The 26,291-nt window shown below is 39.2% G+C and overlaps 1 long non-coding RNA gene across 1 annotated transcript; it reads left to right on the top strand.

Annotated features, from left to right (window-relative positions):
* Nucleotides 1-1,852: 1,852 nt before the first annotated feature.
* Nucleotides 1,853-21,000, top strand: LOC141377142 (uncharacterized). The gene is made up of 2 exons (XR_012389180.1): nucleotides 1,853-1,996; nucleotides 20,443-21,000. It is a non-coding gene; the product is annotated as an uncharacterized lncRNA (long non-coding RNA).
* Nucleotides 21,001-26,291: the final 5,291 nt, after the last annotated feature.

Raw genomic sequence — 26,291 nt, 5'->3', positions numbered from 1 at the left:
ACAAATACGTACCTTCCGGGACGTATTTTGCTGTCTCTATAAACGTCTGCGGGGCTACGTTTCCACAATGAGCCTGGGTTGCATTTTTGTGTGGAGTTTGCATGTTCTCCCTATGTTAGAGTGGGTTTCCTCCAGGTGCTCCGGTTTCCCCCGCAGTCCAAAGACATACGGTATAAGTGAATTGAATAAACTAAATAGGCTGTAGTGTATGTGTGTGAATGAATATGAGGGTTTATGGATGTTTCCCAGTACTGGGTTGCAACTGGAAGGGCATCCGCTGTGTAAAACGTATGCTGGATAATTTGATGGTTCATTCTGCTATGGCAACCCCTGATGAATAAAGAGACTAAGGCTAAGGAAAATGAATGAATGAAATTTAAATTGCACTTTGTAACCCAGTGGGTGGTTTTGTCCATATTGCACCCACATTTTGGTACAACAACCCATAATTTTTAAATAGGGGTGTGAAAAGACTTCTTAATACAATTATAAAGTGCTTTGGGTGTAAAACATGCATAATAAATTCACTATATAAAAAATACATTCCACAAATGCACATTATAGTGCAGGGGCGGACTTAGTGATTTGGGGGCTCTAAGCTTTTCCAAGTATGGGGTCCCATTAAAACTCAAAACACTCTCTTTCTCTAGATTTGTTTGTTTGTAAATATGCACAATTTTAAAATCTAAATTAAATACAATAAATTCACAAATAAAATAAAAAACAAGTTACCAAACTAACTATATTTGTGATTAGATTTTAATATTTGCATGTGCAGTACAGAAGGAACATTTCAATATTCCTGAGGGCTCCCAGTTTTGAAAAAAAGTAATAATAAAAAAATCGTATTGGTTATAGACAGATTTTACAATATGTTATAGAAAATTTTATAAAAAAGATATATGATTAACATAGAATTCTTGGCATTAAACGGGACCCCCTAAAGCTGCAGTCACAATAGAGTTGCAAAATTCTGTAGTGCAGAACTGTGAAAAGGGGCGGGATTAAACAAGATGATTAAACTTTTTTTTAAAAAGCGAGTGATTGGTCCATATTTTAAATTTTTTATCCAGGGAGGTCATGTTTTGATCCTCGATTGGTCTCGCGCAGTCAAATGATGCGATTTCGCAGGTCAGAATTCACCAAGCTTGAACTGTGCAATGCAGCGAACTGCGAAACTTGTCGCATGAGCTTGTGTTTCCGTATTGCATGCGTATGAATGGAAATCTAGGGGGAGAAAAGTCCAGTGTGACCGCAGCTTCATTCCCTGGAGTCCTAAGCAGCTGCTTACCTTGCTTATTGGTTAAGTCTGTTACTGTTGCAGTATAACGACCATAGTTTCAGCTAAAAAATTATTAATAGTTGACTGAAGACCAAAATAACCGAAATATGTTTTGAATGGACTCTGAAAGGCTGAAATGTTTCATTTTCTCTCTCTATAAAAACACATCTGTATTCCTTATGTTTTGGTCAAGTCCCAGCTTGGGCGTTCCTCAGGGTGCTCCGGTTTCTCCCACAGTCCAAAGACATGCACTCTAGGTTAATTGGATGAACTAAATTGGCCGTAATGTATGAGAGTGAGTGTGAATGTGTGTATGGGTGTTTCCCAATACCTAGTTATGGCTGGAAGGGTATCCATTGAGTAAAACATTTGTTGGAATAGTTGGCAGTTCATTCGGTTGTGGTGACCAATGAAAATAATGAGACTAAGCTGAAGGTAAAATGAATGGATGTTATACCTTTGTTTTAATGATCTCTTTTTTGGTATTATCTGTTCTTAATGTCCTCTGCACAGGACTTTGGCTGTTTTTAAATAAACTAAACTAAACTTTATTTTCACTGTGATGCCTTTCAGCTTCTTTGACTACAATACAAATGTGAGCACACACACCGAGCGATTGGGGAAAGCATGTCATGCTCACAGTACAGACAGTCTAAGTGTCTCAGGGGACGGACGACTTCCTAGCATGAGACGTCTGGGGACAGAGGGTCACTGGTGAATATCCATCTCACACACCAGCAATCATGGCATCGATCTCTCTCAACCACCCTTTGACCTTGGTTCCACACACACACACACACACACCTTCCTTTCACTTCCTTCAGAACTTTAAAAACACCCTCCTCTTTTTGCTCTTTAATGAATGCAGTAGGACGCCATTTAAATGGGCAGATCTTCACAAGCACACTTACACTTGCTAAAGCCAGCGGATCATGTTGTGAAATGTGCGTGGGCCGGAAGCTGTGAATTCTGGGCCGGATTCCTCCGAGACCGAGGGGAGATGGAGAGGTCTTCACCAGACGCACAGCTGTCCATTCACGTTAGAGCTAGTGAGCTCCTAACTAGATGAATAAGTCAGGAAGAGGCAGACTGGCCTCATGTTAAATGTAAAAGGGCTAACAGATCCAGCCACCAGTTCACCAGCGGGCGGCATTTATAGGCGCATGCCCACATGGGTGGAGGCGCAGTTTGAAATACACCTCAATATTCGAACAATATTCTACGGACGCTAAGCAACATGCATCAAGGACAAGCACATCGTACACATTTAACGCAGGTTGTTTAACACACTTGGGCGCTCTGGGTTTTGCATTACGGGGTGTGTGTGCGTATGTGTGCTAATTGTTATCTCGGTGGGACAGAGAGCAGTTCTGCTGTATGCGGTCTAGAGTGCTTCAGCCTGAGGACCCTAGAGAGTGCCCTCCAACCTCCCTGTCAGCTACTGTTAGATCACACATCCATGCTCACAGACTGAGACACACTAACCCAAACATTCACACTCACTGGCACACACACACACACTAGCAAATTGGGTTTCATGTATTTTTGGGGACTTTCTATAAAGATTTGATCATTTTTTATATTGTATTAAAATGAATTGTTGATTATATTCACCCTTGGGGTATCCTGAGATGTAGGTGATGTTTGTGCTTTAGTAGAGGATTAAAGAAGATTTTTATCTGAAACGGGTGCTTATAATGAGTCTTCAAAAGATCTTAAAACTTTGAAAATCACAAAATAATTAAATAGAAACATATTTATGGCTGGTGACGCAATGGCGCAGTGACGCATTTCTGTGTGGAGTTTGCATGTTCTCCCTGTGTTTGCGTGGGTTTCCTCCATGTTCTCTGATTTCCCCCACAGTCCAAAGACATGCGGTATAAGTGAATTGGGTGAGCTAAATTGTCCGTAGTGTATGTGTGTGTGTGTGCGTTTGTGTGTGTGAATGAGTGTGTGTTTCCCAGTGATGGGTTGCAGCTGGAAGGGCATCCACTGCCTAAAACCAGCCTGATCCTACGAGAAAAAGTAAGTATTTTACGTTTTGCCAGTTTAGTGGCTAATTTGTACGAATTTGTACAAGTTCAGTCGTACGAAATTGTACGATTTTAAAAAGAAGGCGTGGCACCTAACCCCACCTCAAAACCAACCGTCATTGGGGGATGAGCAAGTGGTACTAAATTGTAAGAATTAGATCGTACGAATTCATACGAATTAGCCACTAAATCAAAAAGTTACCTATTCCTGTGAGATTGTGTTGGCTAAAACATATGCTCGATTAGTTGGTGGTTCATTCCTCTGTGGCAGCCCCATGTTAATCGATGGACTAAGATGAGAAGAAAATGAATGAATGAATATTCATGGCTCCAGACAAGAGTTTTCTCACGGTGTTAGATGCAATAAACACATATTATTTTGTATTTGGGTCTAAAAAATTTAGGGAAAAAATTGTCTCGATTGAGTCACATAAATAGATTCATTTTTAATTAATTAATTTAATTTACGACTGGATCTTTTTTTTTTACACTGAAAAATGCGGGGTTCTACACAATCCCCTCATATTGTCCCAGCGCAAATTAATTAAGTTAACTTAAATTATAAGCTGATTGAAAATACATTCATTCAGTTACTCTGACTCAGTGACTTAGTCACCACGGTGGAATGAACTACCAACTATTCTAGCATATATTTTAAGCAGCGGATACTATGGTGGCCGAGAGCTTAATGTGCTGCAATTTAAGGAAACACGTGGAATTACAGAAAATACCAGCAAATTAAGAAAAGATCTTCATCCGTTTGACAGCACACGTTCTGCAAATCCTCACAACGCAAACACATTTTTAAAAAACACACTGTATTTTCTCACAACACAAACAATTAATAAAACATGCATAATTTTCTCACAGCGCAAACATTTAACGGAAACACTCTGCATTTTCTCACAACACTTTCAAGTAGCTTGGAACATAATGGCCTTGTTTCAATTGGACCCTAAAACATGACATACCGGCTATTTAGGTTATGGTTATTTAGACTAATAAAATACAAAAGACAAAGGAATCAGGATGTCAAAATAAACAAACAAAAAACTCACCTTTCAAAGATCACCTATAATTTCACTGAGCAATAGACTGCGTCCGAAAATAGTAGGTAGGTACTGCTAGTAGGTACTGCATTTGAGTTTAAATGTACTACTTGGTTGTTAGAAAAGTACATTCTATACAGTATGGCTGCATCCAAAACCTCATACTTCCATACTATATAGTACGCTAAAATCAGTATGCAAGTTGAGAAGTATGTCCGAATTCATAGAATTCTAAAAACAGCATGTGAGAAGTACCAATGACAGATGTAGTACATCCAAATTCCATTCATACTTCTCACATTTATACTGTATAGAACGTACTTTTCTAATGGCTGAGTAGTACGTTAAATTCAAATGCAGTACCTACTGAGTATTAGGCAGTTTCGGACACAGCCTATGAATGTGAGCATTATGAATGGAATTCGAACGTACTACATCCACCATTTTGTCATGGTCACGTGACCTACCTGCGTCAGTTGCTTTCTTCGCTCGCAATTATGAATTTTCTCACGGGGCATCATGGGATAGTGCAGCGTGCATGAGATGCGCACTTCAGAATCTCGGGAGAAGTAATAAGTCATCCGGGTACTTCTCGCATACTGAATTTCAAATTACTTATTTTAGCGTACTATAGTATGGAAGGATGTGGTTTCGCATGCAGCCGTAGGCTGTTTCTCAATATACATTCTTCAGCGATCTTGCATCCTTGTGTTCTCATGTAGCATCATCATCAGCTGCCAAAGTTTAGTTCAAATTCTCAAGACCACAAGAACAGAGGATACATGAAACTTCCCGGATGTGTTCGTTCTCTGCGTTCTTGGAATTGAAAAACAGCAATGATCACGGCACATCGACGTCTGTCACATTTTTGGGTCCCCTTGAAACATTTCCATTGTGCTCCGTTTAATTTGCAAGTGTAATGAGAAAATGCAGATGTTTCGTGAATTGTTTACTCTGTGAGAAAATGCAGCGCGTTTTATTAATTTGTTTCCATTGTAGGAGCATGCAGCACATATGTCAAACCGATGAAGATCTTTTCTTAATTTGCTGTCATTTTTTGTATTGAAATTGCAGCACGTTAAGCTCTCTCTGCCACCGTAGGATGCCCTTCCAGCCACAACCCAGTACTGGGAAACACCCACATACACTCACATACACTCATTTACACACATTCATACACTACAACCAATTTAGCTTACCCAATTCACCTATACAGCACATCTTTAGACTGCGGAGCACCCCGAAGGAAACCCACACAAACACGGGAGAACATGCAAACTCCACACAGAAATGCCAACTGACCCAGCCGAGACTAGAACCAGCAACCTTTTTGCTGTGAGGTGACAGTGCCAGCCACTGAGCCACCAGCCTGATCTCACGAGAAAACGTATTTTATGTTTTGCCAGTTTAGTGGCTAATTTGTACAAATTCGTACGAGTTCAGTCGTACGAAATTGTACGATTTTTAAAAAGGAGGCGTGGCACCTAACCCCACCCCTAAACCCAAACGTCATTGGGGGATGAGCAAGTCGTACAAAATTGTACGAATTAGATCGTACGAATTAATTCGAATTAGCCACTAAATCAAAAAGTTACGAATTGCTGTGATATTGTGTTGGCTCCGTGTCGCGGCCTCCTGATTAAACATAAAACTGTGAAAACACACTCAAGAACTTTGTTGTTTCAGCTCATTTTAAGCAAACATATTTTTGAAGAGTAGAATATTTGCTCATATGCAATATGAACCATTATATGATAAATAGACAACTTAAAATGTTTCTAATACACACTTTAAAGATGTTTATGAGATCTTAATATACACATTAGATGTTTTACAGACAACTGCTCTATAAAATATGTCTTGTAGACTTACGTGTGCTGTCTGAGGTTGAGGAAGTGAAATCTTTCTCTCTTCTGACCACCATAAATCTGCTTTCAGGAGTGTTTGAAGAATAGATTAAAAAACAGCATTTATTTTAATATATAAATATGTCATTAGATTTAAATGTTTATTGTACCATTTAATCAATAACACAAGCTTGCTAAACAAAAACCATATGTAATATTATTTTTCCAATTTTAAACCGCTCATTTGGCCAATCATAGATTAGACTGCACTCTATTCAAAAAACTTCATTCTTACAAACAGGACTGTTGCATTATTGACTCTATATACAGGAAACAATGAGGGTCTCCATTGCTGAAATGTGACGCCTTTAGACTCTCTCAAGATTACTTTCATCTTAACCAGCTCATTTCATCCTCTGAAATTAGTTTAGAAGAACAAACACAGTACAGGGAGGATTTATGCCTACTATTTTCAGGGAAGCTTATTAAGAGTGGCTATCGTCATATTGATTTAACTGCGCAATAAAATTAAATCAGCTTCTTACAGATCTTTCTTTAAGTCAACTTTCTTTAAGTCTAGACTTTGCAAACTTTGTAATGAAACAATAATGACACACTCGTCTTCTGACACTTTGTAGCCTCTTTTGTCCTGCTGCATATTTAAATGACATCATCAATAATGGACAGTAAATATCAGTGACAGCACCGGAGGGAACGTCTCAGATACTTCCAATGCTATACTGTTAGAAGCCATAAGCTCACACACACGGCGTTTATGGGTCAATCTGCGATTTGCATCACTAATTTAAAGACGAGCCTCATTAACCTAGTTTGCCTCATTAGCTAGCACAAATATATGCAAAGAGGTTAAGGATTACAAGTACTTTTTTCTTTTGCTCAAAATTGAAGATAAATTGCAGGCAACTTTCGGGCTTCTTGAACACAAAGACAGTTTATTTCTTTAACAGTGACAATAAACATTCAGGACAAACTCTCAACACTGCCATCCCAATTTTAAAAAGCTGTGTTCATTCAGTAAACAAATCTGGCTTGTTCTCTTGTGCAAATCAATGGGCTTTAAATGGCAGCCTGAGGTTCCTGCCTCTGCAAGGAGGCAGCATTCAATCATTAAGTCATTTCTTCTGGCTGAACTGCTTCGGAAAAACACTCTGAGGAATGTGATACAAGGATGACGGGTTCAAAACGCTGTTCTGGAGGTCACTTTGATGGAGTTGTGGAAGTTTTTTTTTTTTTTTTTGCAGTATGGACATTTCTTGAACTGGATATTTGAAAGTAGTCACTGTTAAACTTGCAACAGAACTCCTGGTGCATTATTGTTTTGGAACAATGAGTATTATTTGTTTCTTAAAAATATTACAGTATAAATATGGATTAGAGAGAGAACATTTAAATTGTGCTTAGAGTATTAGCAATACCTCATTCCAATTCTATATTTTAAATTAGCTGTTTTATATATACAGTTGTAGTCAGAATTATAAGCCCCCCTGAATTATTAGCCCGCCCTGTTTATTTATTTATTTATTCCAATTTTTGTTTAACGGAGAGCAGATTTTTTTCAACACATTTCTAAACATAATAGTTTTAATAACTCATTTCTAATAACTGATTTATTTTATCTTTGTCATGATGACAGTAAATAATATTTTACTAGATATTTTTCAAGACACTTCTATACAGCTTAAAGTGACATTTAAAGGCTTACGTTTTATCAGGTTAACAAGGCAGGTTAGGGTAACTAGGTTATTGTATGACGATGGTTTGTTCTGTAGACTATCGAAAAAAATATATAGCTTAAAGGGGCTAATAATTTTGACCTGAAAATGGTGTTTAAAAAAATAATAACTGCTTTTATTCTAGTCGAATTAAAACAAATAAGACTTTCTCTAGAAGAAAAAAATATTATCAGACATGCTGTGAAAATTTCCTTGCTCTGGTAAACATCATTTGGGAAATATTAAAAAAAGAAAAAATCAAAGGGGGGCTAATAATTCTGACTTCTGACTTTTATTTTGTTTTTGTTACATTAATATTGGATTAATATCCCTTTACAGCCATATAACGAACTAAAATGGTCCTGTGGTCTACTACAGTGGACATGCTGTAAAATTAAAAATAAAAACAAAATGTAAAAACTCTAAATTATAGAATTTAACCCAATGATGTATCACAGAAAAAATAAATCACAAAAAATAAAATAAAAAAATTTCTTTGGGTCTCAGGAGGGTATAATATTGTATAGTTTCCTATTAAAAATATGAATTTAAAACTTAGATTTGTGAGGGGTGTACTTATATATGCTCAGCACTGTATTTGCACTACCCCCTATTCACTTCTGTGTTTGTTGGTGCGCTGCATTGTTAGTGTTAAAGAAATAGTTTACCCAAAAATGAAAATCCTGTCATTGTTTACTCCCCTGTCACTTGTCTGCAACCTTTTTGACTTTCTTTCTTATTCTTTTAAACAGAAAAAAATATATATTTAGAGGAAAGCTGTAAACTCGTAGCCATTCATTTACATCATTTTAATCTTTCCCGCACTGAAAGTCAATGTTTAAAGGATTTCAGCTTTCTCAAAAATAGTTTTTTGTTTTCTTCAACTGATGAAGGTTTGAAACCTCATGAAGGTGAGTAAATAATACAGTAAATTTTAATTTTGGGTGAACTATCCCTGTAAGATTACTTATGTCATTTGAACTAAATGTTGTTGTTGTTGTTGTTGTTGTTGTTGTTGTTGTTGTTGTTGTTGGAGCATGGGTTTATATATTTAACCCATGCACTGAAGATAAGATTTATTTAGTTAATCTTTGAAAATGTATTCTTAAGATTCCTTTTTCGGGCTACACAGCAGAAGAGTCACTGGTTCGAGCTTTGGCTGGGTCAGTTGGCATTTCTGTGTGGAGTTTGCATGTTCTCCCTGTGTGCTCGTGGGATTCCTCTGGGTGCTCTGATTTCCCCCACAGTCCAAAGACATGCGGCACAGGTGTATTGGGTAAGCTAAATTGAGCGTAGTGTATGTGTGTGAATGAGTGTGTATGGTTGTTTCCCAGTGATGGGTTGCAGCAAGAAGGGCATCCGCTGCTTAAAACATATGCTGGATAAGTTGGTGGTTCCGTCCGCTGTGGGGACCCAGATTAATAAAGAGGCTAAGCCGAAAAGTAAATGAATGAATGAATGAATGATTCCTTTGTCATTCTAAATCAAACTTTCCTATCAAATTTAAAGAATTCTCTGTAGTAATCAAAACTCTTACCCTCTGGATTTGTTCATTTAATGTCCAGCCTGGGTTGTAATTTCCTGATAATTGGTAAAAAATTATTTTGTAAAATAAATGTGGTAATGGTATAAAAGTACTAACAAACCCCTTTATTGTCTAAGACAATTCTTTAATTAAAAAAAAAAAAAAAAACGGGGAAAAAGAGGGATCTTGAAATTCCATATTAAGGGAGGATGTAGGACACTATAAAAATTCTGGGTAAGTGTAACCACATGAAGAAATTAAGTTAACTTTGTTTGTACAAATTTAAGTAAATTGCACAAAAACAATTACGTTGCCCTATGCCCCCCCACAAAAAAAAAAAAACAAAAAAACATTTGTGTCGTTTCAGCTCATAAACAGTTTAAACAAACAGCAAATTTTCAGTGTATGACTGTTACCCTACAATCTTTACAGATGTAACACAAAAAATATTAAACTAACAAAAGTTCAACACACTACATTTAAACAAATTAAATAAATGTTGTTTACATTCACTTTTTGTTTTTAGGTTAGTTAATTTTCTGTTCACTACTCCTTGGTCCCAAGGAACATTGTTTCATTTCACTGTATATGTGACTAAAATTACAATAAAATCACTTAATTTAACTTACAAAAATAGTGATTAAAAATTCAGCAGTGTTGTTATTTAGATGTTGAATAGGCTATTTCAGACAGTGGCATAGATACAAATCTTTTTTTCTGTCTGTGTGGGCAAATAAGAATTGCAAGCTAAAATAGCTGCTTAGACTAATTATATGCTATAAATGAATGTATCTATATTTTAATTCATATGTGAGACACAAAGTGTAGCATAGCAAGTAAAGGTAGTGGGTATGCCTACTGAGTTTCATACTCGTTGGATCAAGAAAAAACACTAGATGGTGCTGTTAGCTTCCAAAACACGTACACACACACACACACACACACACACACATGTAACCCTCCCAAAAAGGGCATAAAGTATTCACACACAACACAAGTTCTTTGCTGGACAAAATACAGTATTTATTTTGGGCCACAATAATCAAGTAAACGTCAAACACTCAATTCATTTAAATACTAAATTTCACTTTTATTTTATACAATAATCTTAAAGATTAAAATTCCACACAAGGGGAGCAGCAGGTAGGGAATCAAAAGGACAAAAAGTTCATGATGTAAAGATTGTTAGCAGACTGCATAAAAATTATTAGGTAAGGCAATTAAAATGACCACCACAAGGCATTTAACAAGGGGTATCAACCGTAATTGTGCAACACATCATCATTTCACATCAACCCAGAGTTGTAATACACCACACAGTAAATCTCATAAATATAAAGGTATAAATAACACCCATAAATAGACTCCACACAGCAATCAAATCATAAGCTACCATCAATACCACTCCAGCTAAATATCAAGCCGTCGTCATTTAACTTTTCCTTTACGGAGCGTGATGCTAGCCTGCGCTCATCCCCCGTCACACGCACACACACACACACACACACACACGCACGCACGCGCACACACACACACACACACAGACAGACAGAGTACAAGCGCCGGGAGCAATCAAACTCACTCAAACTCCCGGCGAACAAAATGCAATGCACACACAATGACCCCGCAACAGTATAACTGTGCTGCTGGCCCGCTTACCCGCTACCGGACGTGGGATACAGCGATTGGAAAGTCAACAGCGGCCGCCGAAACTTTAGTCCGGGGAAACCCCAGCACTACCAACTATCCCTCCCAGTCATTCGCTCGCGCACAACATCATGCCCACGTCCCGGCACGATAGCCTTGGCCAGCGGCTCAGCAGCACCTGCAATCAAAAACCAAGAAAAACCCCTCCTGACCCAGAAACTACAAATCGCTTTTAAAGGCTTGGACTCATTACAAATTGAACTCAGCTGTTCATCTCCTGGAAACGTCATAGACGCAAATGACGCCAGTACGCATCATCCTGGTTTGGGAAGCACCGCTTACATCCACCCCCCCTACTCAAAATGTGTCCACACATTTCCACTTAAATTCTGTAACGCTGAGGCAACAGGCCCTTAGTGGCCCGTGCAGATCGCCTCAAACCCTCCACTGATACATCAGGTGGGCTAGAGAGTCCTTCTCTCTGTATAGTCTGAGCAGTTGTTTCAGCGTTGTCCATAACAGTCCTTTCATTTTCCCTTACAGGTGCAGGCAAATCTGTTAGACAGCCCCCGACCCAAGGATACATACACCAATTACTGTTCAGTGGATCAACCTGAAGAGCAGGAGCTTGCTCCCCTACTTCATTCTCTGAATGTGAGGTTACCTCAAATTTGCAGGGACTTAACATATTGCGGTGCAACACCCTCTCATCACAATTACCCCCTTCCTTCTTTACAACATAAACTGGTATGTCAAGATTAGGTTGAGAAATAACCACATATGTATTCCTCTCCCACCTATCCTCCAATTTACCTTTTCCTCTGGCCCTCTTATTAAGAACCATTACCCTCTGTCCTATTAGCAAAGGTTCCCCTCTTACCCTACGATCAAACCCCTTCTTTTGATGAAGTTGAGCCTTCTGGACCTGTTTTCTCGCTTGACTATAGGCAGTTACCAGTCTTTTATGGTGATGATGCACCCAGCTGCCAACTGTTCCTGAAAACCCATCTCCCCGACCCAACATAATGTCCATGGGCAACTTAGCATATCGTCCAAACATCAAAAAGTAAGGGGCATACCCTGTAGATGGATGGGGGGTATTATTGTAGGCTTGTACCATCTCTGCTACATGCTGGTCCCAATTTTCCTTCTGGTCATCCCTTAATGTACCCAGCATGCTCAACAATGTCCGATTAAAGCGCTCACATTGTCCATTCCCTGCAGGGTGATAGGGTGTTGTATGGGACTTTCTGATGTCATATAATCCACACAGTTCCTTTATGACTCTAGACTCAAAATTGGGACCCTGATCAGAGTGCAACTGATCAAATCCCCCAAACTGCTGAATGAAATGTTCCCATAACGCCCTTGCAGTTGTCACCGCTGTTTGATCCATGGTTGGCACTGCCACAGCATAACGGGTAAAATGGTCCATCATAACTAAAATGTTACACCTCCCACTACGCGCAGGCTCCAGTGACAGGAAGTCCACAGACACAATCTGTAATGGATAATCTGAATCTATGGATACAAGCGGGGCACTCACTTTATTAGCTGGGGTCTTATGCAGATTACATCGAACACATTTAAGACACCACTTCTCCACTCCTTGTGTCATCCCCGGCCAAAAGAAACGGCGACGGGCCAAGCCGAGAGTTTTTTCCACTCCAAGGTGTCCAGCACGATCGTGCACCCATTCTAGGACTTGGTTCTGCAAACTCTGAGGCACCAAAACTTGTTTCAGTTTGTCAAATGTCTTTGGATCACATACCTCACGGCACAACAATCCTCGATCGGTGCCCAGACGACCCCACTGTCGCAGCACCACTTGAGTAGGTCGATCCTCTGCTGCTCGTTCTCTTGGTCCAGGGCCTCTTCCTCTGTCCATATACATCCACAATCGTGACAGCACTGGATCCGCCCGCTGTGCCCTCACCCAGTCATCCAACAAACTAGGTCCGACACACTCCTCCTGGGTCAACTGTGGCTCTCGTTCTTTGCTTGGCTCCTTCTCCTGGTCCTTAACTACTGGAACAAAGGCATGGACACAAGCATGAACCACTTCAGATGGTACATATCCCGGCTCACCACATGGCACTGCTTCATCCTCTATAGACTGGCCATCTGTCTCTTTCCCAGGCCATCTCGAGAGAGCATCAGCGTTTCCATTTGTCCGTCCTGGTCTATAGCGCACATCAAACTGAAATCCAGCCAATTGGGCCATCCATCGTTGCTCCACTGCCCCCAGCGTAGCCGTATTCAGGTGAGCCAGCGGATTATTATCTGTGAACACAGTAAAGGGAGACACAGCAAGATAGTCCCTGAACTTTTCCGCTATAGCCCATTTTAAAGCCAGCAGTTCCAATTTAAATGAGCTATAGTTTTTATCGTTCCTCTCCGTAGGGCGTAGGCTTCTGCTTGCATAAGCAATTACTCTCTCCTTCCCTTCTTGAACCTGAGCAAGTACTGCTCCCAAACCCGTCTGACAGGCATCCGTATACAGCACAAATGGCAGCTGGAAATCAGCATATGCTAATAGGGGTGCTTGCAGGAGGCTCTCCTTTAATTTCTTGAAGGCGCTTTCTTGCATCTCCCCCCATGCCCAACGCTCTGCTTTACCTGCAGCTGGTTGAGTTTGTCGTTTCGATGTCCCCCATAACATTGAATTCAGTGGTGCTGCAATCTTTGCAAAGTCTTTTATAAAACGTCTATAATAACCCACTAGGCCCAAAAAGGCCCGAAGCTGGGTAATGTTCTGAGGAGCCGCCCATGTCTCCACGGCTTGCAACTTCCCTGGGTCTGGTGACACCCCTCCTTCTGAAATCACATGGCCCAAATAATGCACTTTGCTCTGAAACAGAGAACACTTAGTTGGTTTTACTTTCAGGTTAAAATCCCCAAGACGACTAAAAACCAAGTCCAGATGGTCAATGTGAGCCTCAAAAGAGGAGGAGAAAATAATTATATCATCCAGATAAAGCAACACAGTTTCAAAATTTTGATCCCCAAGACAGCTTTCAACCAGCCTTTGAAAAGTTCCTGGAGCATTGCATAACCCCATTGGCATCCGATTAAATTCATATAGCCCCATTGGGGTAACAAAAGCGGTCTTCTCTTTGTCAGCTGGGTGCACCCCCACTTGCCAATACCCATGTGCTAAATCTAAAGTTGAAAACACTGTAGATTTTTTTCAATGAGGCTAGTGATTCCTCAATTCTAGGCAAAGGATATGAATCTTTATGTGTAACACCATTCAGACACCTGTAGTCTACGCAGAAACGAAGGGTGCCGTCCTTCTTTCTGACAAGCACTACAGGTGCTGCCCAGGGGCTATAGCTCTCCCTAATAATACCATTCTCAAGCATGTTATTTAAAAGTCCCCTAACTTCCTGATACAATTTTGGTGGAATCCTATTGTAACGTTCTCTAATTGGGGCTGCATCACCTGTTGGTATTACATGCAAGACTCTATCTGTAAATCCATAATCTTCCTCATGCTCTGAGAAAACCTTCTGATGTTTAGCCAGCAAACCAGAAATCATCTCTTGTTGTTTTAGACTAAACTGCTGTGGATCTAACGGTACAGCAACAGGCCATGGCATCTGCACTTGTTCGTCATCCTGCACTCTATTTTGTCTCACGCTTACCTCCACAGTGTCATCATCTAATGATCTTAATTCCACATTTCCTTGCAGGCCAGAAGAACACAACTCCACATCTGAAAGCTGTCCAATCCGGCAGCGTTGGGAGAGGATCACAGCCACTGGGGACAGATTAAGAATTCTAACCATAACCCTTCCCTTTGAAACTGTACTCAACGATCGGGCTACCAATAACTGCCCTGGCAATACATCTGGACATGGTTCTACCAAACCCACATAATCCTTCTTATCAGGCCGAACCCGTGCACATGCCTCGATCACCATCTCTGACTGTGGTGGTATTATTTTTTTCCTTCCCTGGGGCCAGTAAATTGAACTTATCTGCCCCGACTCGTCAGCAAAATGTAATAAATCTTCACACACAGAAAACATCTGGCGCCATACTTTAACTTGTACTTCACTTTCTGAGCCTAGGTAATCATCTCCAGTTTTTGTCATTAAAAATTCTCTACATTCCTTAATTACATTCATGCCAATCAACCCTGGATATGATGATCCGTTTGAATCTTTGACAATAAGCACGCCCCTTTTTGGTATGACTTTGCCACAAATATTTAAATCCACCTCAATGTAGCCAATATACGGGATGACTAACCCATTAGCAGCCACTAGGTTAAATTTTTGAATGGGTGGATACACCATTGGCCCTTCGGTCTCGAAATGTTTCTTAAAATAACTTTCAGTCAATGTGGTTACCTGCGAGCCAGTATCAATTAAGCAAGATGTTTTAACTCCTTGTATTTCTACCTGCACGACTGGACATTGTCCTATTAGGTGATCTTTCTTTTCTAATTGGCCACTACTTGATGTACCCACCGTTTGGGCCTGTACAGTGGGCTCTATAAGTTTAAAGGCCCTTGTGGTCCTTCTACAGTCCTACAACGTCTTTCAATATGACCCACTTGTTTACAACGCCGACAAATAGGTCTTCCCTGATGGTCGAATTGATCAGAACTTCTTCGACCCCCCATCAACTCATACCTAGGTCTAACACCCTCACTCTTAGGCCACATATTCTGTACTCCTTCACGGACTTCACTCATCATTCCAGCTACTATTTCTTCTATTTCTCCTTTCAGCTGCAAAAATACCTCCTGTTTAATTTCCTCTACCAATTTGGTTGTATCTAGAGTTGGTTTCATTTGTACGGTTGCAGCTACTGCTTGCCTTACCTCTCCAAACGCATCTGCTTGTAGGATGGCTTCTCGTTTAATATCAACAAAAGCAATATCTGACGATGCTCTTACCATACCCTGAAGTTCCCTCCGCAGTCCGGCATCAAAAAGTCCCAAAATAAACTGATCCCGTAACACATAGCCTCCAGTAGTGTGATCTCCCCTACTCTCCAACCTATTACTTAATTCCTGAAGTACTAATGCAAACTGTCTCACACTCTCATCGGTCCTTTGTTTACGAGTAAAAAATTGGGAACGAAGGGTTGCAAGAGGGACTGTATCCCCATAATTATTTTTCAAAAATGTCAATATCTGTCCTGATGTTACACGCTCTGCTATCGGCAAAGCTAACACTTCCCTCTTCGCTTCCCCATCTAAATTACTTATTAAAGCTGAAACTTTTTGAGCCTCTGAAAAAGGGTACATATCAAACATTGATTTTTGCATATTATGCCAATCCTGAAAATTATTCTCCTGTGCCGTTTTCTCCCCACTAAATTTTTGACACCATGGTGTCCCCATCATCAAAGGAAACATAAGCATGGCTTGATTCTGGGCTATATTAGGTGAGCTATCAGCCCCCTGCTGCTGCTCACCAGATGTAGAAGGTGACTGGTCTAACTGTTGTGTGGTTGACATTTTCCTGATTATTGCCCAAAGTCCAGACTGCCAAAACTACGCCAAGTTGTAACCCTCCCAAAAAGGGCATAAAGTATTCACACACAACACAAGTTCTTTGCTGGACAAAATACAGTATTTATTTTGGGCCACAATAATCAAGTAAACGTCAAACACTCAATTCATTTAAATACTAAATTTCACTTTTATTTTATACAATAATCTTAAAGATTAAAATTCCACACAAGGGGAGCAGCAGGTAGGGAATCAAAAGGACAAAAAGTTCATGATGTAAAGATTGTTAGCAGACTGCATAAAAATTATTAGGTAAGGCAATTAAAATGACCACCACAAGGCATTTAACAAGGGGTATCAACCGTAATTGTGCAACACATCATCATTTCACATCAACCCAGAGTTGTAATACACCACACAGTAAATCTCATAAATATAAAGGTATAAATAACACCCATAAATAGACTCCACACAGCAATCAAATCATAAGCTACCATCAATACCACTCCAGCTAAATATCAAGCCGTCGTCATTTAACTTTTCCTTTACGGAGCGTGATGCTAGCCTGCGCTCATCCCCCGTCACACGCACACACACACACACACACACACACGCACGCACGCGCACACACACACACACACACAGACAGACAGAGTACAAGCGCCGGGAGCAATCAAACTCACTCAAACTCCCGGCGAACAAAATGCAATGCACACACAATGACCCCGCAACAGTATAACTGTGCTGCTGGCCCGCTTACCCGCTACCGGACGTGGGATACAGCGATTGGAAAGTCAACAGCGGCCGCCGAAACTTTAGTCCGGGGAAACCCCAGCACTACCAACTATCCCTCCCAGTCATTCGCTCGCGCACAACATCATGCCCACGTCCCGGCACGATAGCCTTGGCCAGCGGCTCAGCAGCACCTGCAATCAAAAACCAAGAAAAACCCCTCCTGACCCAGAAACTACAAATCGCTTTTAAAGGCTTGGACTCATTACAAATTGAACTCAGCTGTTCATCTCCTGGAAACGTCATAGACGCAAATGACGCCAGTACGCATCATCCTGGTTTGGGAAGCACCGCTTACACACACACACGCACGCACGCACGCACGCACGCCCGCACGCATGCACGCACGCACGCACAGAGAGCAAGAGTGAGAGATACCCCTGACTTCAATCATTTTGGAAAAGCACACGGCAAGGAAAAGTGGGGTAAGATGAGCTAATCGGTTAAACCACTTATTTTTTGTCATGTGACTATAATTTAAGCCGTTACTACATATAAAATTACTGCTCCTCACGAGTGTTTTTAGTTAGTTAGTTAGTTAGTTGGACATGGATAATTAAAATATGTAACTTAATGCATATATAAAAGCTTAAAATGTAAAAATAAAATGTTAATAAGATAGAAATACAATTACAATAATTAAAATTTGTATTATTTTGATTTGATTTAAGATAAAAAAACAGACAATCTAATAATTATAACAGGCCTAATTAATACTACTATTATAATAAATAGGGTTAGGGTGACCTAATTTCCAGAATTGGATAAAAATACGGCCAATTTAGTTCATTCAAGTCATCTATAGCACATGTCTTTGGACTGTGGGGAAAACCAGAGCACCCGGAGGAAACTCTCACCAACACAGGGAGAACATGCAAACTCCCCACATGCCAAAACTCCACACTATTGAAAATCCACAAATGCCAACTGACCCAGCCGAAACTCAAACCGGAGACCTTCTTGCTGTGAGGCGACAGTGCTAGCCACTGAGCCACCGTGTCGCCTTCAATAAAAACAACTCAATTAAAAATATATATTAAATCAAGCAAACTAATAAACAAATTAGATTAAAATGAATAATTAAAAATGTTCAAACAAATCTACACACTAGTTTAAAGGCCACACATTGACAAACATCATACGTCAACATAAAAGTGGATTTTAGCTCTGAGAAGCATCATTTAATTACTCACTAATTTTTGTGCGTGGCAATTGTTGGAGCAGTGTGAATATGACAATATTTTGCCCCAACATTTCTAAATACAACAGCCAGCTTGTTTGTTGGTATTTGTCTGTGCAGTGTAAATTGACCTTAAAATCAAACAAACAAAATAAATGGCTACTGTAATATGTAAAAATCTAATAAGTAATGTATTATAAACTAAATATGTGCACATAACATTTTAGATCTATTAATAATAGAAACTGCGGCTATAGTTTCTTTACATAATTTATACAGAAAGCACAGGCATGTGTTCAAATATGATCATAAGCCATGCATTGTCTTGTAGAGCTGAATGTGGGTTAGTCTTGATCAGACAGAGTCTCTCTCCAGCTGGGATGGTTCCCACTATCTTTCCCCCACCTGGCTTTTATGCTGCGCTTGTTTGCAACAGATCAAAAATAATCTAAACATTTCTGAATGGCAGAGGGAGAAAAACAGGCCTCTGAGAGAGACAGCTGTTTAATGAATGCATTAGAGAGAATTACAGAGTGCAACATTACATTTGCATATGTGTACGCATAGAGAAAAAAGATATTCCTCAATTAATTGTGCGGTCTGTTGATGGATTTGTTCCTCCCCTTATTTGTAGGTTTATCTAGACTTTTATTAAACATTCCATTTATGTGGGACTCTTATTATGAAAAGGTTATGGGTAGGAAAACTAAATCCAGCAAACAATTTTGTGTTTAATAGATGTCTAATAGACATTTAAACGTAGCCAGCTTGGCTAAAACAAGGCTAAACTTGGGCTGTCAGTGAAAATCTAATAGATAACTATATATAGGGGCGACGCAGTGGCGCAGTGGGTAGCACGTTCGCCTCACAGCAAGAAGGTCGCTGGGTTGCTGGTTCAATCCTTGGCTCTGTTAACGTTTCTCTATGGAGTTTGCATGTTCTCCCTGCGTTCGCGTGGGTTTCCGGGTGCTCCGATTTCCCCCATAGTCCAAAGACATGTGGTACAGGTGAATTGGGTAGGCTAAATTGTCCGTAGTGTATGAGTGTGTGTGTGTATGTGTGGATGTTTCCCAGAGATGGGTTGCAGCTGGAAGGGCATAATTTGGTAGTTCATTCGGCTGCGGCGACCCCAGATTAATAAAGGGACTAAGCTGTCAAGAAAATGAATGAATGAATCCATATATAGGCCAAAAATAGACTAGCCGTCAAATAGACAGATTAGACAGACTTCACATGTGTAGTCATTCATTTATGTTTATTTGATGACAAGTCTAGTGTTGGCCTATTGTTAGACGTCTATTAGATTTTCACTGACAGCCCAGATTTAGCGTTGTTTTAGCCAAGAAGACTACAGTTAGACATCTATTAGACATCTTTTGAAACCATAAATGCCTGCTGGAAAGGAGCAGTTCTGCAAAATGGGCACTCATTCCTGTTTCTAGCTCATCAGAACACAAAATATCGGGATATTTGGATTATAAATGTATTAAGTGGCATTCCAAAGAGGCATAAGGTTCTATTTAAATGTATCTGTTGTTTGTTTAATGTGTGTGAAATGTGTCTCACATGTTTGTAATGAGGCAACAAACACATGTAAACTGCCAAATGTAACCGTTTGATACACGTTTGAGGTCTGTTGATGAATTTGCTGGCCATGATCATGCATAATGATGATGTAATGACCAAGGTACCGAGGTATGACAACATTTTTAAATTTAGCTGATATCAAAAATTATATTGCATTGCATACAGATCAAAACCCATTAAGAAAGGGACTAAGCCGAAAAGGATTGAATGAATGAATAAAAGGGTTTAAAAAGACATTATAATTTGAATGGCATCTGAGCTTATGTTAGTCTCTTCTTTTTTTTAATTATTCCCAAGGTTTCCATAACTCTGGACCAGGCTGCATCCTTAACAGCTACTGTGGTGGTTATGGCGGAGTGGAGAGCATGAGACTGATTCCTATATAAGATCCCAGTGACAGAAGAGTCTTCGCCTTGATCCTGAAGGGCCAGCCCGTAAACCAGCCTCCCACCTGCAGCTTCTCCACGATGAACGTCCAACGTTTTCCAGCCTCCGATGCCTAGACTGCAGCTCTGCACAAGACGTTTCTCATAGGAGAATTGGTCGTGCCCAACTGAGCCTGGTTTTTCTCTAGTTTTTTTTCTTTCACTTTCGTCAATTGGTGAAGTTTGTTCCTCGCCACTGTCGCCACTGGCTAGCTTGGTTTGGGATTTGTGGAGCTGCACATCAATGGATTTGCTCTTCAGCATATGGACTTTCAGCTGGGAAAATTAAACCACACTGAACTGAACTAAACTGAACTTAAACTCTAAAAACTGAACTGACACTGTTTCAATTTACTTTAATCTTCTATGTGAAGCTGCTTTGACACATTCTACATTGTAAAGGCGCTATAGAAATAAAGATGACTTGACTTGACTTGACTTGAATACTTAACATAATTCTATACATTCCAGTCCTGTAGCTAGTCTGGTGTAAGAGGTGGTTAATTTTCTCAAAATGTGGACCTTTTTGCAGTTATTCCCCTCATTTTTATTTAAGTATGAGATTTAAATACTGCATTTTAGTGTCATTTTACGCACAATTTTTATTCAAATTAATTTTAATATGGGCCACTTTTGGTGCTTCATTGTGTTTTAGCAGTCATTTTTTGTTTCAAGAAAACAAGATTTAAAAATAAAAGTTACCTGTAAAATGTTTTCTCTTTTTAAAACTATACAGTAACAAAAATGACTTCACTTACAGTACATCTGATTGTATGTTGTCTTGAACAGCTGGATGTTAGACTCATGGAAAATAAAAGTTTGCATTGGCCATATTAAATTAGCTGAACTGGTGTGACGTCAACAGCTGATGTGGCTTGATCTTAGAGTCTTTTTCAATGGGTTATTTTCGCAACTTATGATGCTGTGGCAGTCAAAATAGGACAAGTGAGCACATGTATGGGACTAATTCTGGCTTTGTTATTGAGGGGTGGGTTCTTTAAACCACTTGAACCCCCCTGGCTACAGGCCTGCATTATATACAATCATTTTCAAAAAGAACCAACTTCTAACATGATTTGTATAGCTGCTGCACTAAGATATGTGCTCAAATCAATTGCTAATTCTCCATCTTGACCTTTTTCTGGTACTTCTTGATCATTTCCTTCAAAACGCTCCTCTTGATATCCAGGTCATGACATTTAACTCCATTGTTTCAGAGAAACCTCAAAGAGGTAATTCGTATTAGTTCTTTACAAACGTGGCAAAAAATAATAACAAAGAACACAAAGACAGGTTGATTACATGGTCTTTTCTGTAGTGTTATTCATTAGTCTGCCTGAATCACCTTTTATTTGTGCATGAGTGGCTTGAATAATTTTAAAACAATAAAATAAATTTATTTGTGTTAACAAGAATGGATATGTTCCTATTTCTTTAAGAATATTTGCAAGTAAATATCCCATTCTTGACTTAATGACTTAACTAATTATTGTATTTATTTTTAACAATTTTGCTGTAGTTTAACAAAATGTAAACTACTTCACTTGTCAATAGAAATGTCAAATGTCTGTCTAACCATTTACCTCTAGTTTATCAGTGGTGTAAAGTAACAAATTACAATTATTCAAGCTACTGTAATTGAGTAGTTTTTCTCAGAAATTGTAATTTACTAAGTACTTTAAAAATTGTGTACTATTATTTTCCCCTGAGGACATTTTTAGTGCTGTATTGGTACTTTTACTACACTACTTTCTTTCAACCTGCAGTCACTACTTTGTTTTTTCTTGTCTATGGGGATTAGAAAAAGTCCTGTGATTCCTACATTAAAAATTAACTAATTGCAGTATTTCAGAAAACAGCGACACTTGTGTCTGGCATTATGTGAATCGCAGTTAGCAACTCATTGCTCAAGAGATGGAATGCAATTCAATGTATAAGAGATGGAATGCAATTCAATCCCCCAACATACTCATTATGGCTAAAATATATAAAGGTAAATATATAAATATGTTCTGTATGGTTTTCTCTCAATAAAATTAGTGCAATAAAATAGCATGATGTGGAAAGATGAGTTAATTAAAATCTATTATGTTTCGTTATGTTAAGATGACATACTTTATGGGCCCAGGCATAGTTGAATAATGCAACTTAATCTCACTGCAATTCTTAACTTTTAGGTTACGTGGCTAATTCATATGAATTTGTACAATCTCATTTGTACAATTTAGTACGATTTTTCTCATCTCCCAATTATGGTTGGGTTTAGGGGCAGGGTTGGGTGCCACACCTCCTTTTTAAAATTGTACATTTTAATACGACTGAACTTGCTAAACTGACAAAATGTAAAATAGTTACGTTTCCTCATGAGATCAGGCTGAATAATCAGTTCAGAGTTCAGTACATGGAAATGACATTCTGTGATCCTCAAACAGAACTGCTGCACCAAAATCCCTATGAAAAATAGGCCATCCAAACAACACTTGGATGCACACCCACCCAGGCTGTTTTTGGCTGTGTTTTCTAGTGAGATTCTATGTATGTAAGACTAGCGACGCAGTGGCGCAGTGGGTAGCATGTTCGCCTCATAGCAAGAAGGTCACTGGGTCGCTGGTTCGATCCTTGGCTCAGTTGCCGTTTTCTGTGTGGAGTTTGCATGTTCTCCCTGCGTTTGCGTGGGTTTCCTCCGGGTACTCCGGTTTCCCCCAGAGTCCAAAGACATGTGGTACAGGACTAAGCCGACAAGAAAATTAATGTATGTGAGACTCTTACTTTGAAAATGAGACAGTTAGGTAGATACAGGCGTGGGTGCCTGTTTCACAGAACTGCTCCTTCAGTCTCTAAAGAGACTGAGGGTGCTTTCACACCTAGAGTTTTGTTTCGGAACCTGGCGCGTTTCCCCAGTTAGCACGGTTCGTTTAGCATATGTGAATCCAGCAATCGCACTCTGATTCGCAGCAAAACAATCGGTCCGAGATCGCCTGAATGAGGTGATCTCGGCTCGATTGAAACAAATTCTGGAGCGGATCGATTATAGTGAGAAAGCGATACGATCCGAGCCCGGCTATATCACAGTGTATCATATGTCAAAGGCATATATACAGCTATATTAAGAGAGAATTATGAGTAGGGAGGGCGTTTCATATTAAATAATAAAGTGAAAGCATGTTGAAATATTAATGAGAGCTGTTTATTTGTTAGGAAAATTGACGAACAGCAGTCTTAGTTTATCTGTTATTTCTTTCTATAATGTAAAGCTTATAATGCAGATAAGCCAATTGCTATGTATAAGAAAGTCTTACCTCTGATTTATATTTAGTGACAATGTCTGAGGGTGTCACCATTTGAAATGAATGTGCAGCTTTTGGCTTATAATGTCTTTTAATCGCACGTGACTTGTTTTAGCTCTTTTGGTCCGTTTAGAAACTTTGCAGTGTGAACAAAGAGCAACATTGTAACAATTTTAATTCTTGTTTCAGAACAAGAGAATCGATCCACAGGTGTGAAAGTACCCTAAAGCGCCTCATCTATTTACAGCTCATCAGAACGCCAAATGTGGGATATATGGATAAATTTTATCTGTACAACCACAAAAAAGCATGATGTTCTATTTAAATGTAGCTTTTGTCAGTTAAATGTTTGTAATGAGGCAGCAAACACATGTGAACAGCTGAATATGTTAAATATGCACATTTAAGCATCATGTCATGTCACTTATTTTTATTGTCCTTTTTCTTGAGTGAAAGGACACCAGTAAATACATGCAGTTTTATATTTTATAACATTCAATGCAGTAGTTGATAATGATAATCCTTGCCTAACACATACCTTAAAACAGAAGTGTCCAAACTCGGTCCTGGAGGGCCGGTGTCCTGGAGAGTTTAGCTCCAACCCTAATCAAACACACCTGAACCAGCTAATCAAGCTCTTACTGGGTATACTAGAAACTTCCTGGCAGGTGTGTTGAGGCATGTTGGAGCTAAACTCAGCGGGACACCGGCCCAACAGAACCGAGTTTGGACACCACAACAACAACAACAAAATTTTAAACAATTGTGAATCCATTCAGTATAATTAATTGTCATTTGACAAGTCAACTCAGTTTGTTTGAATATTTTGTTGACAAGATATGATTGTTTTGCACATGTGTATTTCTGAGGACCTCATTTTGTTTTTGTGTGTGTGTTTGAGAGAGAGAGCGCAGTAAAGGACAGTACTGAGTGCAGTAAAGGACATTAAACTAAGAACAACAATGACTAAATACAGGCTGAGTGCTCACAGTCTGACAGTCGAGACGGGCCGATACAGACAGAACTGGCAACCTCAAGAGAGACGCATCTGCCCACACTGTGCCCAGGCAGAGGTGGAGACGGAGGAACACTTCCTCACCCGCTGCACAAACTATCAGCACATCAGGGAAACATTCTACACCAAACTTCAGAGCATTTACCCAGAATTCTCTGAGTTAGACAATAAAACACAGCTTCAATATTTACTAGGGGAAAAAAAATGAGTGTGTCCTTCGAGGTGCCCAATACATTAATGCCTGTCACAAAAAGAGAGAGCAGACCAATAAAAACATCAGTGATGCGCCTGCAAACACACACGCGCACACACACACACACACACATGTTTGTTTTTGTGAAAAGTGGGGACATTACATAGGTTTCCATTCATTTTATACTGTCCAAACTGTATATTGTATTGCCCTCACCCCACCCCACCCCTAAACCCAACCATCACAGGAGACTGTGTGCAGCTTTACTCTCTGATTAAACTCATTCAGTGTGATTTATAAGCATTTTGAGAAATGAGGACGTCACCAATGTCCTCATATTTCACCTCCTTTTTGTAATACCTGTGTCATACCCATGTCATTATACAGATTTGTGTCCTGATATGTCACAAAAACACGTACACACACACACACACACACACACACACACACACACACACACACACGCACACACACACACACACACACACACACACACACAAGCACACACACATTATTTGTAAATTATTATAATTATTGCAAATATACTGATTATTATTGTCTTACTGTTTTATCCTAAAATGTTGATTGTTAAATGTACATTTTATTCTGATCTATATTTGTATTGATTTGTATGAATAATATGATATGTTGAATAGTAATATAATATATTGAATATTAATGTGATATATTGAATAATATGATGTATTGTTAACATTTTATTTAATTATTATATATAAATATCACCTTTTTTACTAGTAATTACTGTGTGTACTGTTTTTTATTAAATATGTATGTTACTTTTTATGTAAAATTTATAACTGCTTTGGCAATACATTTGTAACATTTGTCATGCCAATAAAGGAATTATTGAATTATTGAACTATTATTATTGAGAGAGAGAGAGAGAGAGAGAGAGAGAGAGAGAGAGAGAGAGAGAGAGAGAGAGCTCTCTCTACAAAACTCTACAAAACCTTTAAGCATGACAAAAAGTAATCTCTAAAGTATTTGTGTGTGTGTGTGTGTGTGTGTGTGTGTGTGTGTGTGTGTGTGTGTGTGTGTGTGTGTGTGTGTGTGTGTGTGTGTGTGTGTGTGTGTGTTTGTGTGTGTGTTTAACTTTAATTTAATTTAATTTTGTTTATTTTTCATTTTAATTAGTGTTTTCTAATATATAAATAAATACATATAACTAATAATGTCAAATAATGTGACATTTAATGCAATATTTG

This window comes from Danio rerio, chromosome 13 (genome assembly GCF_049306965.1).
Source record: "Danio rerio strain Tuebingen ecotype United States chromosome 13, GRCz12tu, whole genome shotgun sequence".
NCBI lineage: Eukaryota > Metazoa > Chordata > Actinopteri > Cypriniformes > Danionidae > Danio > Danio rerio.
Note: the sequence above shows the minus strand (reverse complement) of the source record. Positions and strands in the feature narration are given on the sequence as shown.